Here is a 14,381-nt window from a genome sequence, read left to right on the forward strand (position 1 = left end):
GTTCTCAGGATCATAAGCTTCTTCTTCAGAAGATGCCTCTTGAGTACTGTTGGATGCAGCTTGCATTCCATTCAGACTCTGAGAAATGATATTGACTTGCTGAGTCAATATTTTGTTCTAAGCCAATATGGCATTCAGAGTATCAATTTCAAGAACTCCCTTCTTCTGAGGCGTCCCATTACTCACAGGATTCCTTTCAGAAGTGTACATGAACTGGTTATTAGCAACCATGTCAATGAGTTCTTGAGCTTCTGCAGGCGTTTTCTTTAGGTGAATGGATCCACCTGCAGAAGTATCCAATGACATCTTAGCTAATTCAGACAGACCATCATAGAATATATCTAGGATGGTCCATTCTGAAAGCATGTCAGAAGGACACTTTTTGGTCAGTTCCTTGTATCTCTCCCAAGCTTCATAGAGGGATTCACCTTCTTTTTGTCTGAAGGTTTGAACATCCACTCTAAGCTTACTCAGCTTTTGAGGAGGAAAGAACTTGGCTAAGAAAGCCTGACCAGCTTATCCCAAGAGTTCAGGCTATCTTTGGGTTGAGAATCCAACCACACTCTAGCTCTGTCTCTTACAGCAAACGGGAAAAGCATGAGCCTGTAGACTTCAGGATCTACTCTATTAGTCTTAACAGTATCACATATCTGCAAGAATTTAGTTAAGAACTGAAAAGGATCTTCAGATGAAAGTCCATGAAACTTGCAGTTTTGTTGCATCAGAGAAACTAATTGAGGCTTAAGCTCAAAATTGTTTGCTCCAATGGTAGGGATGGAGATGCTTCTTCCATGTAAGTTGGAATTTGGTGTAGTAAAGTCACCAAGCATCCTCCTTGCATTATTATTATTTTCGGCTGCCATCTCCTCTTCCTGTTCGAAAATTCCTGTAAGGTTGTCTCTGGATTGTTGTATTTTAGCTTCTCTTATTTTCCTTTTTAGAGTCCTTTCAGGTTCAGGATCTGCTTCAACAAGAATGTTCTTGTCCTTGCTCCTACTCATATGACAAAGAAGGGAATAACAAAGAAAATATGGAATCCTCTATGTCACAGTATAGAAATCCCTTTGTGTCAGTAGAAGAAGAAAAGAATGTAATGTAAGGAAAGAGAAGGGAGGAGAATCCAAACACAAGGGTGAGGAGAGCAGAGATATGAGATGAAGAGAAGTGTTAGTAAGTAATTAAATAAATATAAGAAGATGAGGGAGAGGGAATTTCGAAAATTTATTTTGAAAAAGAATTAATGATTTTTGAAAATTAAGATAAAGTTAAAAATAAAATTCAAAATTGAAATAATTAATTAATTAAAAAGAATTTTTGAAAAAGAGGAAGGTATTTTCAAAAATTAAAGGTAAAAAGTTAGTTGGACAGTTTTACTAAAAATAAAAATTAAATAAGAAGTTAAGTGGTTAGTTGAAAAAGATTTGAAAATCAATTTTGAAAAGATAAGAAGATAAGAAGTTAGAAAAGATATTTTAAAATCAAATTTTTGAAAAAGATATGCTTTAAAAAGATATGATAGAAAGATATGATAAAAAATAGTTTTGAAAAAGATTTGATTTTTAAAAATCAAAATTAATTACTTGACTCACAAGTAATCACAAGATATGATTCTAGAACTTAAAGTTTGAATCTTTCTTAACAAGCAAGTAACAAACTTAAAATTTTTGAATCAAAACATTCATTGTTGATGATATTTTCGAAAATATGATATAAAATTAAGAAAATATTTTTGAAAAATATTTTTAAAATTTTCGAAAATAAATAAGAAAAATGAAAAAGATATTATTTTTGAAAAAGATTTTGAAAAAGATAAGATTTTTAAATTGAAAATTTGATTTGACTCATAAGAAACAACTAAATTTTAAAAAGTTTTGAAAAAGTCAACTCAAATTTTTGAGAATTTATGAGTGAAAAGGGGAAAGATATTTTTTTTTTATTTTTGAATTTTTAATGATGAAAGAGAAAAAATGAAAAAGACTCAATGCATGAAAATTTTGGATTAAAACAATGAATGCATGCAAGAATGCTATGAATGTCAAGATGAACACCAAGAACACTTTGAAGATCATGATGAACATCAAGAACATATTTTTGAAAATTTTTATATGCAAAGAAAACATGCAAGACACCAAACTTAGAAATTTTTCATGTATAGACACTATGAATGCAAGAATGCATATGAAAAACAACATACAACACAAAACAATATAATATGAAGATCAATCAAGAAGGGTTATCAAGAACAACTTGAAGATCATGATGAATGCAATGCATGAATGCATTTTTCGAAAAGTGCAAATGGAGATGAAATTGACACCAAACTTACAATTTGACACAAGATTCAAACAAGAAACACAAAATATTTTTTATTTTTATGATTTCAGAATTTTTTTTTTGTATTTTTCGAAAATTATTTGAAAAAGAAAATAAGGATTTCAAAAAATCATCATGAAACACTAGAATTTATTCTTAAAAATTTTGAATAATTTACGAAAACAAAAGGAAATATTTTTTTTTGAAAAGAAAACGAAAAGAAAGTTACCTAATCTGAGCAACAAGATGAACCGTCAGTTGTCCAAACTCAAACAATCCCCGGCAACGGCGCTAAACACTTGGTATGCGAAATTGTTACTCAGAGGTTGTAAAATTTGTTGTTCGTTCTCTCCCTGGCAATGGCGCCAACAACTGGTGCACAATACCATGGTCCAAACATAACTTCACAACTTCGCACAACTAACCAGCAAGTGCACTGGGTCGTCCAAGTAATAAAACCTTACGTGAGTAAGGGTCTATCCCACGGAGATTGTTGGTATGAAGCAAGCTATGGTCACCTTGTAAATCTCAATCAGGCAGATATCAAATGGTTATAGAGTTTTCGAATAATAATAATAAATAAACAGAAAGTAAAGATAAGAATACTTATGCATATCATTGATGAGAATTTCAGATAAGCGTATAGAGATGCTTTCGTTCCTCTGAATCTCTGCTTTCCTGCTGTCTTCATCCAATCAGTCTTACTCCTTTCCATGGCAAGCTTTCTGTAAGGGCATCACCGTTGTCAATGGCTACATCCCATCCTCTCTGTGAAAATGGTCCAAATGCTTTGTCACGGCATGGCTAATCATCTGGAGGTTCTCGATCATACTGGAATAGGATTTACTATCCTTTTGCGTCTGTCATTACGCCCAGCACTCGCGAGTTTGAAGTTCGTCACAGCCATCCCTTCCCAGATCCTACTCGGAATATCACAGACAATGTTTAGACTTTCCGGATCTCAGGAATGGCCATCCATGAGTTCTAACTTATACCACGAAGATTCTGATTAAGGAATCCAAGAGATACTCATTCAATCTAAGGTAGAACGGAAGTGGTTGTCAGGCACGTGTTCATAGGGAATGATGATGACTGTCACGATCATCACATTCATGTTGAAGTGCGAATGGATATCTTAGAAGTGGAATAAGTTGAATTGAATAGAAAAATAGTGGTACTTTGTATTAATTCATGAGGAACAGCAGAGCTCCACACCTTAATCTATGGAGTGCAGAAACTCTACCGTTTGAAAATACATAAGTGATAATGGTTCAGGCATGGCCGAATGGCCAGCCCCCATGCAGGTCTAAGATAGCATAAAACTGATCAAAGATGATCCCTAGATGAAAATACAATAGTAAAAAGTCCTATTTATACTAAACTAGTTACTAGGGTTTACAGAAGTAAGTAATTGATGCATAAATCCACTTCCGGGGCCCACTTGGTGTGTGCTTGGGCTTAGCTTGAAGTTTACACGTGCAAAGGCTTCTTTTGGAGTTGAACGCCAAGTTGTAACGTGTTTTTGGCGTTCAACTCTGGTTCGTGACGTGTTTCTGGCGTTTAACTCCAGACTGCAGCGTAGAACTGGCTTTCAAAGCTCTTTTGCATCGTCTAAAATCCGCCAAAGTATGGACTAGTATATATTGCTGGAAAGCCCTGGATGTCTACTTTCCAACGCAGTTAGAAGCGCACCATTTTGAGTTCTGTAGCTCCAGAAAATCCACTTTGAGTGCAAGGAGGTCAGAATCCAACAGCATCAGCAGTCCTTCTTCTACCTCTGAATCTGATTTTTGCTCAAGTCCCTCAATTTCAGCCAGAAAATACCTGAAATCACAGAAAAACACACAAACTCATAGTAAATTCCAGAAATGTGAATTTAACATAAAAACTAATAAAAACATCCCTAAAAGTAACTAGATCCTACTAAAAACATACTAAAAACAATGCCAAAAAGCGTATAAATTATCCGCTCATCACAACACCAAACTTAAATTGTTGCTTGTCACCAAGCAACTAAAAATCAAATAGGATAAAATGAAGAGAATATACTATAAATTCCAAAATATCAATGAAACATAGCTCCAATCAGATGAGCGGGACTTGTAGCTCTTTGCCTCTTGAATAGTTTTGGCATCTCACTTTATCCTTTGAAGTTCAGAATGATTGGCATCTATAGGAACTCAGAATTCAGATAGTGTTATTGATTCTCCTAGTTCATTATGTTGATTCTTGAACACAACTACTTTATGAGTCTTGGCCGTGGCCCTAAGCACTTTGTTTTCCAGTATTACCACCGGATACATAAATGCCACAGACACATAATTGGGTGAACCTTTTCAGATTATGACTCAGCTTTGCTAAAGTCCCCAATTAGAGGTGTCCAGAGTTCTTAAGCACCCTCTTCTTTTGCTTTGGACCTTGACTTTAACTGCTCAGTCTCAAGTTTTCACTTGACACCTTCACGCCACAAGCACATGGTTAGGGACAGCTTGGTTTAGCCGCTTAGGCCAGGATTTTATTCCTTTAGGCCCTTCTATCCACTGATGCTCAATGCCTTGGGATCCTTTTTATTTACCCTTACCTTTTGGTTTTAAGGGTTATTGGCTTTTTGCTCTTGCCTTTTGGTTTTAAGAGCTTTTGGCTTTTTCTGCTTGCTTTTTCTCTTTATTATTTTTTTTCGCCATTTTTTTTCTTTCTTTTTTTTCTACAAGCTTTTGTATTCACTGCTTTTTCTTGCTTCAAGAATCATTTTTATGATTTTTCAAATTATCAAATAACATGTCTCCTGTTCATCATTCTTTCAAGAGCCAACATATTTAACATTCTAAAACATCAACTTCAAAAGACATATGCACTGTTCAAGCATTCATTCAGAAAACAAAAAGTATTGTCTCCACATCAAAATAATTAAACTAAGTTCAAGGATAAATTCGAAACTCATGTACTTCTTGTTCTTTTGTAATTAAAACATTTTTCCATTTAAGAGAGGTGATGGATTCATATTCACTACTTTAAGGCATAGACACTTAGACACTAATGATCATGTAATAAAGACACAAACATAGATAAATATTTGACATAAGAAAACAAAAAATAGAAAGTTTAAGAACAAGGAATGAGTCCACCTTAGTGATGGTGGCGTTTTCTCCTTGAGGAACCAATGATGTCCTTAAGCTCTTCTATGTCTCTTCCTTGTCTTTGTTGCTCCTCCCTCATAGCTTTTTGATCTTCTCTAATTTCATGGAGGATGATTGAGTGCTCTTGATGTTCCATCCTTAATTGCTCCCAATAATTGTGTGGAGGAAAATGTGTCCCCTGAGGTATCTCAGGGATCTCTTGATTTGCAGTCAAATGTTCTACCACTAAGCTATAGACCCTTGAGATGAATCTCTCCATCTCCTATGACTTGGAGGTGGAAGCTTTTTTCTTCTCTTTTCTCTTTCTAGAGGTTTCTCTGGCCTTAGGTGCCATCAATGGTTATGGAAAAACAAAAAAGCTATGCTTTTACCACACCAAACTTAGAATATTGCTTGCCCTCGAACAAAAGAAGAAAGAATAGTAGAAGAAGAAGAAGATATGGAGGTGAGTTGATGGTTTGAGTTTGAGTGGGTGGGTGTAGGTGGGTTGTATAATGGTTTTAGGGGAGTAATGCATGTGAGTGGTGAAGGGTTCTTGGGAAAGAGTGATATAGGATTATGAGGAGGTAAGGTGAGTGGAGGTATGTGGGGATCCTGTGGGGTCCACAGATCCTGAGGTGTCAAGGATTTACATCCCTGCACCAATTAGGCATGTAAAACACCTTTGAATGCAATTCTGGCATTTAAACGCCGAACTGATGCTTGTTCTGGGCATTCAACGCCCAGATGTAGCATGTTTCTGATGTTGAACGCCAGTTCTATGCTTGTTTCTGGCGTTCAGCGCCAGCTTTCCTCAGTGTGCATTCCTGGCGTTTGAACGCCAGGATGCTACTTGTTTTGGGCGTTCAACGCCAGATCTATGCTCTGTTCTGGCGTTGAACGCCAGCCAGATGCTCCTTACTGGCGTTTAAACGCCAGTAAGCCCTTCCTCCAGGGTGTGATTTTTCTTCTGCTGTTTTTGATTCTGTTTTTGATTTTTCTATTTATTTTGTGACTCCACATGATCATAAACCTAATAAAACATGAAAGAACAATAAAAATAAAATTAGATAAATAAAAATTGGGTTGCCTCCCAACAAGCGCTTCTTTAATGTCAATAGCTTGACAGTGGGCTCTCATGGAGCCACACAGGTGATCAGGTCAATTTTATAGACTTCCCAACACCAGACGTAGAGTTTGGATATGGGAGTTCAACACCAAACTTAGAGTTTGGCTGAGGCCTCCCAACACCAAACTTAGAGTTTGACTGTGGGGGCTCTGGTTGACTCTGTTTTGAGAGAAGCTTACTGTGCCTCTTTTCCATGTTTACAGAAAGGTGACCTTGAGTTTTAAACACAAGGGAGTCCTCATTCAATTGAAGGACTAATTCACCTCTGTCAACATCAATCACAGCTCTTGCTGTGTCTAGGAAGGGTCTTCCAAGGATGATGGATTCATTCTCATCCTTCCCAGTATCTAGGATTATGAAATCAACAGGGATGGAAAGGCCTTCAACCTTTACTAATATGTCCTCTACTTGTCCATAAGCCTATTTTCTGGAATTGTCTGCCATCTCTAATGAGATTTTAGCAGCTTGTACCTCAAAGATTCCTAGTTTATCCGTTACAGAGAGTGGCATGAGGTTTATTCCTAACCCAAGGTCACATAGAGCCTTCTCAAAGGTCATGGTGCCTATGGTACAAGGTATTAGGAACTTTCCAGGATCGTGTTTCTTCTGGGGCAGTCTCAGTTGATCCAATGCATTTAGTTCATTGGTGAACAGGTGAGGTTCATATCCCCAAGTCTCACTACCAAATAAATTGTGATTTCAGCTTCATGATTGCACCAAGGAACTTGGTAACTTGCTCTTCAGTAATATCCTCATTCTCTTCAGAAGAGGAATACTCATCAGAGCTTATGAAGGGCATAAGGAGGTTTAATGGAATCTCTATGGTCTCTAGATGATCCTCAGATTCCTTTGGTTCCTCAGAGAAAAACTCCTTATTGATCACTGGATGTCCTAGGAGGTCTTCCTCACTGGGATTCACGTCTTCAATCTCCCTTACAGGTTCGGCCATGGTAATTAATTCAATGGCCTTGCACTCTCCTTTTGGATTCTCTTCTGTATTGCTTGGGAGAGTATTAGGAGGGGTTTCAGTGATTCTTTTACTCAGCTGGCCCACTTGTGCTTCTAAATTTCTAATGGAGGACCTTGTTTCATTCATGAAACTCACAGTGACCTTAGATAAATCAGAGACTAAATTTGCTACGCTAGATAGATTCTGCTCAGAATTCTCTGTCTGTTGCTGAGTGGATGATGGAAAAGGCTTGCTATTGCTAAACCTGTTTCTTCCACCATTATTAAAGCCTTGTTGAGGCTTTTGTTGATCCTTCCATGAGATATTTGGGTGATTTCTCCATGAGGGGTTATAGGTGTTTCCGTAAGGTTCACCCATAGAATTTACCTCTGCTATTGCAGGGTTCTCAGGATCATAAGCTTCTTCTTCAGAAGATGCCTCTTGAGTACTGTTGGATGCAGCTTGCATTCCATTCAGACTCTGAGAAATGATATTGACTTGCTGAGTCAATATTTTATTCTAAGCCAATATGGCATTCAGAGTATCAATTTCAAGAACTCCTTTCTTCTGAGGCGTCCCATTACTCACAGGATTCCTTTCAGAAGTGTACATGAACTGGTTATTAGCAACCATGTCAATGAGTTCTTGAGCTTCTGCAGGCGTTTTCTTTAGGTGAATGGATCCACCTGCAGAAGTATCCAATGACATCTTAGCTAATTCAGACAGACCATCATAGAATATATCTAGGATGGTCCATTCTGAAAGCATGTCAGAAGGACACTTTTTGGTCAGTTTCTTGTATCTCTCCCAAGCTTCATAGAGGGATTCACCTTCTTTTTGTCTGAAGGTTTGAACATCCACTCTAAGCTTACTCAGCTTTTGAGGAGGAAAGAACTTGGCTAAGAAAGCCTGACCAGCTTATCCCAAGAGTTCAGGCTATCTTTGGGTTGAGAATCCAACCACACTCTAGCTCTGTCTCTTACAGCAAACGGGAAAAGCATGAGCCTGTAGACTTCAGGATCTACTCTATTAGTCTTAACAGTATCACATATCTGCAAGAATTTAGTTAAGAACTGAAAAGGATCTTCAGATGAAAGTCCATGAAACTTGCAGTTTTGTTGCATCAGAGAAACTAATTGAGGCTTAAGCTCAAAATTGTTTGCTCCAATGGTAGGGATGGAGATGCTTCTTCCATGTAAGTTGGAATTTGGTGTAGTAAAGTCACCAAGCATCCTCCTTGCATTATTATTATTTTCGGCTGCCATCTCCTCTTCCTGTTCGAAAATTCCTGTAAGGTTGTCTCTGGATTGTTGTATTTTAGCTTCTCTTATTTTCCTTTTTAGAGTCCTTTCAGGTTCAGGATCTGCTTCAACAAGAATGTTCTTGTCCTTGCTCCTACTCATATGACAAAGAAGGGAATAACAAAGAAAATATGGAATCCTCTATGTCACAGTATAGAAATCCCTTTGTGTCAGTAGAAGAAGAAAAGAATGTAATGTAAGGAAAGAGAAGGGAGGAGAATCCAAACACAAGGGTGAGGAGAGCAGAGATATGAGAGGAAGAGAAGTGTTAGTAAGTAATTAAATAAATATAAGAAGATGAGGGAGAGGGAATTTCGAAAATTTATTTTGAAAAAGAGTTAATGATTTTTGAAAATTAAGATAAAGTTAAAAATAAAATTCAAAATTGAAATAATTAATTAATTAAAAAGAATTTTTGAAAAAGAGGAAGGTATTTTCAAAAATTAAAGGTAAAAAGTTAGTTGGACAGTTTTACTAAAAATAAAAATTAAATAAGAAGTTAAGTGGTTAGTTGAAAAAGATTTGAAAATCAATTTTGAAAAGATAAGAAGATAAGAAGTTAGAAAAGATATTTTAAAATCAAATTTTTGAAAAAGATATGCTTTAAAAAGATATGATAGAAAGATATGATAAAAAATAGTTTTGAAAAAGATTTGATTTTTAAAAATCAAAATTAATTACTTGACTCACAAGTAATCACAAGATATGATTCTAGAACTTAAAGTTTGAATCTTTCTTAACAAGCAAGTAACAAACTTAAAATTTTTGAATCAAAACATTCATTGTTGATGATATTTTCGAAAATATGATATAAAATTAAGAAAAGATTTTTGAAAAATATTTTTAAAATTTTCGAAAATAAATAAGAAAAACGAAAAAGATATTATTTTTGAAAAGGATTTTGAAAAAGATAAGATTTTTAAATTGAAAATTTGATTTGACTCATAAGAAACAACTAAATTTTAAAAAGTTTTGAAAAAGTCAACTCAAATTTTTGAGAATTTATGAGTGAAAAAGGGAAATATATTTTTTTTTTATTTTTGAATTTTTAATGATGAAAGAGAAAAAATGAAAAAGACTCAATGCATGAAAATTTTGGATTAAAACAATGAATGCATGCAAGAATGCTATGAATGTCAAGATGAACACCAAGAACACTTTGAAGATCATGATGAACATCAAGAACATATTTTTGAAAATTTTTATATGCAAAGAAAACATGCAAGACACCAAACTTAGAAATTTTTCATGTATAGACACTATGAATGCAAGAATGCATATGAAAAACAACATACAACACAAAACAATATAATATGAAGATCAATCAAGAAGGGTTATCAAGAACAACTTGAAGATCATGATGAATGCAATGCATGAATGCATTTTTCGAAAAGTGCAAATGGAGATGAAATTGACACCAAACTTACAATTTGACACAAGATTCAAACAAGAAACACAAAATATTTTTGATTTTTATGATTTTAGAATTTTTTTTTTGAATTTTTCGAAAATTATTTGAAAAAGAAAATAAGGATTTCAAAAAATCATCATGAAACACTAGAATTCATTCTTAAAAATTTTGAATAATTTATGAAAACAAAAGGAAATATTTTTTTTTAAAAAGAAAACGAAAAGAAAGTTACCTAATCTGAGCAACAAGATGAACCGTCAGTTGTCCAAACTCAAACAATCCCCGGCATCGGCGCTAAACACTTGGTATGCGAAATTGTTACTCAGAGGTTGTAAAATTTGTTGTTCGTTCTCTCCCTGGCAATGGCGCCAACAACTGGTGCACAATACCATGGTCCAAACATAACTTCACAACTTCGCACAACTAACCAGCAAGTGCACTGGGTCGTCCAAGTAATAAAACCTTACGTGAGTAAGGGTCTATCCCACGGAGATTGTTGGTATGAAGCAAGCTATGGTCACCTTGTAAATCTCAGTCAGGCAGATATCAAATGGTTATAGAGTTTTCGAATAATAATAATAAATAAACAGAAAGTAAAGATAAGAATACTTATGCATATCATTGATGAGAATTTCAGATAAGCGTACAGAGATGCTTTCGTTCCTCTGAATCTCTGCTTTCCTGCTGTCTTCATCCAATCAGTCTTACTCCTTTCCATGGCAAGCTTTCTGTAAGAGCATCACCGTTGTCAATGGCTACATCACATCCTCTCTGTGAAAATGGTCCAAATGCTCTGTCACGGCATGGCTAATCATCTGGAGGTTCTCGATCATACTGGAATAGGATTTACTATCCTTTTGCGTCTGTCACTACGCCCAGCACTCGCGAGTTTGAAGTTCCTCATAGCCATCCCTTCCCAGATCCTACTCGGTATACCACAGACAAGGTTTAGACTTTCCGGATCTCAGGAATGGCCATCCATGGGTTCTAACTTATACCACGAAGATTCTGATTAAGGAATTCAAGAGATACTCATTCAATCTAAGGTAGAACGGAAGTGATTGTCAGGCACGTGTTCATAGGGAATGATGATGACTGTCACGATAATCACATTCATGTTGAAGTGTGAATGGATATCTTAGAAGCGGAATAAGTTGAATTGAATAGAAAAACAGTGGTACTTTGTATTAATTCATGAGGAACAGTAGAGCTCCACACCTTAATCTATGGAGTGCAGAAACTCTACCATTTGAAAATACATAAGTGATAATGGTTCAGGCATGGCCGAATGGCCAGCCCCCATGAAGGTCTAAGATAGCATAAAACTGATCAAATATGATCCCTAGATGAAAATACAATAGTAAAAAGTCCTATTTATACTAAACTAGTTACTAGGGTTTACAAAAGTAAGTAATTGATGCATAAATCCACTTCCGGGGCTCACTTGGTGTGTTCTTGGGCTGAGCTAGAAGTTTACACGTGCAGAGGCTTCTTTTGGAGTTGAACGCCAAGTTGTAACGTGTTTTTGGCGTTCAACTCTGGTTCGTGACGTGTTTCTGGCGTTTAACTCCAGACTGTAGCGTAGAACTGGCGTTCAACGCCCTTTTGCGCCGTCTAAACTCGGCCAAAGTATAGACTATTATATATTTCTGGAAAGCCCTGGATGTCTACTTTCCAACGCAATTAGAAGCGCGCCATGTTGAGTTCTGTAGCTCCAGAAAATCCACTTTGAGTGCAAGGAGGTCAGAATCCAACAGCATCAGCAGTCCTTCTTCTACCTCTGAATCTGATTTTTGCTCAAGTCCCTCAATTTCAGCCAGAAAATACCTGAAATCACAGAAAAACACACAAACTCATAGTAAAGTCCAAAAATGTGAATTTAACATAAAAACTAATAAAAACATCCCTAAAAGTAACTAGATCCTACTAAAAACATACTAAAAACAATGCCAAAAAGTGTATAAATTATCCGCTCATCACGCACGCATAGGTGCCCTGTTTCACAAAAATTTTTTCCTTTCAAAACTAAGGTCCCCTCCTTTAGCATACCAACATACCAACCCCAAATCATATAAACAAGCATAAATTCATGATCCACAAGTAATTCAACTTATTCAGTTAAAAAATACCAAATCAAAACTAAGCTAATCATCATATCACAAGAAGGTAACTAATTCAAAAAAAGTATAAAGAAAAGATAAAGTTGGAATAATGTTACAACGGTGGGGTGTTTCCCACCAAGCACTTTGGTTTATAGTCCTTAAGTTGGACTTTGCATGGCTTCATTGCTCAATTTGAGACCTCTCCAAGGAGGAAAATCTCCAATTCCTTGGCATTCTTTTGTTGATTGTGATCTCTTGAATTAGACTTCTTAGCAGCCTTCTCTTCTTCTTGTTCCTTGCCAACCTTGATCACTTCATCTTCGATTATATCACAGCCAATGATAGAATAGATTTTGAGGATGGGTTTCTTGGATTCCTCCAACGTGAACCATGCTACCTTGCCATCATCCTCAAAAGAATAAACTCCCGAATGTGCATCTAGCTTGAACCGGGATGTCTTTAAAAATGGCCTTCCAAGTAGAATGGATGATGGCTTTTGTCTGAGTCAATGGGAGGAGTCTCCAAGATATGGAAATCTACCAGGAAGAGTAAACCTTGGATGTCAACTAGGACATTTTCTGCAATCTCCACAACTGATACAATGCTCTTATCGGCCAACACGAATCTCGCCCTGGACCTCTTTAGGGGTGACAAGTTCAATCTCTCATAAATGGGGAGTGGCATAATGCTTACGTACGCTCCTAAGTCAGTCCGTGAACTTTATCCCACCAATCAAGCAAGTAACCAAACATGGGCCGGGATCATTGCATTTTTTAGGAATTAAAGAAGAGATAAAATCATCTACCAGCCTTTTGTTGAGTTTGCCAATTTTTTCCTTGTGTGTACAAATATCTTTGAGGAACTTGGCATACTTGGGCACTTGATAAATGGCTTGAAAGAGAGGGCCGGTGACTTCAATATTCTTAAAAATTTCCACCATGTTGGGGTCAATTTTTTCTTGCTTCTTAGCCTTCTTAGCCAAAGTTGGAAATGGGATTGGCCTAGGCTCTTCAAGCGGATTCTTCCTCTTTGGCTCCTCGGCCTTGAGCGGTTCCTCCTCTTCTTTTTCAACATTTTTCTCTTCATCCTTCATCACTCCCACATCATCTCCCACCTCTTCCTTGTGGGCTTCCTCGCTCAAACTTGTAGGTACAATACTAATTTCATCCAACTTGGTGCCGCTTGATGACATGTCACCATGTCATATTTTTCTATGCTTTTTCCTTTGTTTTCAATAGGTTTTATGCACTTTCTTGAGCCTTAAGTAAGCCAATTGGGTAGAATTTCATATTTCCTTTGATTCAATCAACCATGGATGAATTAATACAAGTTCATGAGATTTTGTGCTATAATTGTCATATATTATGAAAGAAACACAATCTCATGATTTGGAGCATAGCTTTGATTGTTTTGATTGATTGATGATAGGTGAAAAGAGTTTTGAAGAAGGTTGAAGAAAGAAGGAATGGCTAGGAGCAAGAGAGAACAAAAGGTTTGAGCTAAAGTTTGCCTCAAACTTTAGCTCAAACTTTTGAAAGAGTTTAAAACACCCTAGAGGAAAAAAGCTTGAGCCAAAGTTTGCCTCAAACTTTCGCTCAAACTTTTGGAAGAATTGAAAACACCCTGGAGGAGAAAAGCTTGCGCCAACGTTTGCCTCAAGCTTTTTGGTAAACGTTGGCGCCACACTTGCACACCCTGGAGTAAAAAGCTTGCGCCAACGTTTGCCTCAAGCTTTTTGGCAAACGTTGGCGCCACACGCCACAACAGCCTGAAGGGGTATACTTCCAACATGAATAACTTGAGCTACAGATCTCCAAATGAGGTGATTCAAAAAGCAATGGAAAGTAGGAATCGAGAGCTTTCCAAGCATATATGGCACTAAAATTGAGGGAGAAAACTGCCCCGAAATGTGCATAAACGAACATGGTGGCAACTTGCAGTGAGACCAACTGACCTCTGCACCTTCGACAGAGTATAACTCGAGCTGTGGAACTCCAAATGATGCGCTTCCAACGGTATTGGAAAGTAGACATTTAGGGCTTTCCAACAATGTATAATAG

At 36.7% G+C, this 14,381-nt stretch overlaps 2 non-coding genes across 2 annotated transcripts; both read left to right on the forward strand.

The window, feature by feature from the left end:
• Window positions 1-360: 360 nt before the first annotated feature.
• Window positions 361-468, forward strand: LOC112753764 (small nucleolar RNA R71). Its single transcript, XR_003178132.1, has one exon. It is a non-coding gene; the product is annotated as a small nucleolar RNA R71 (small nucleolar RNA).
• Window positions 469-8,269: 7,801 nt separating this feature from the next.
• LOC112752338 (small nucleolar RNA R71) lies at window positions 8,270-8,377 on the forward strand. Its single transcript, XR_003176780.1, has one exon. It is a non-coding gene; the product is annotated as a small nucleolar RNA R71 (small nucleolar RNA).
• The last annotated feature ends 6,004 nt before the right edge of the window (window positions 8,378-14,381 follow it).

This window comes from Arachis hypogaea, chromosome 15 (assembly GCF_003086295.3).
Source record: "Arachis hypogaea cultivar Tifrunner chromosome 15, arahy.Tifrunner.gnm2.J5K5, whole genome shotgun sequence".
In the NCBI taxonomy this organism is placed as follows: domain Eukaryota; kingdom Viridiplantae; phylum Streptophyta; class Magnoliopsida; order Fabales; family Fabaceae; genus Arachis; species Arachis hypogaea.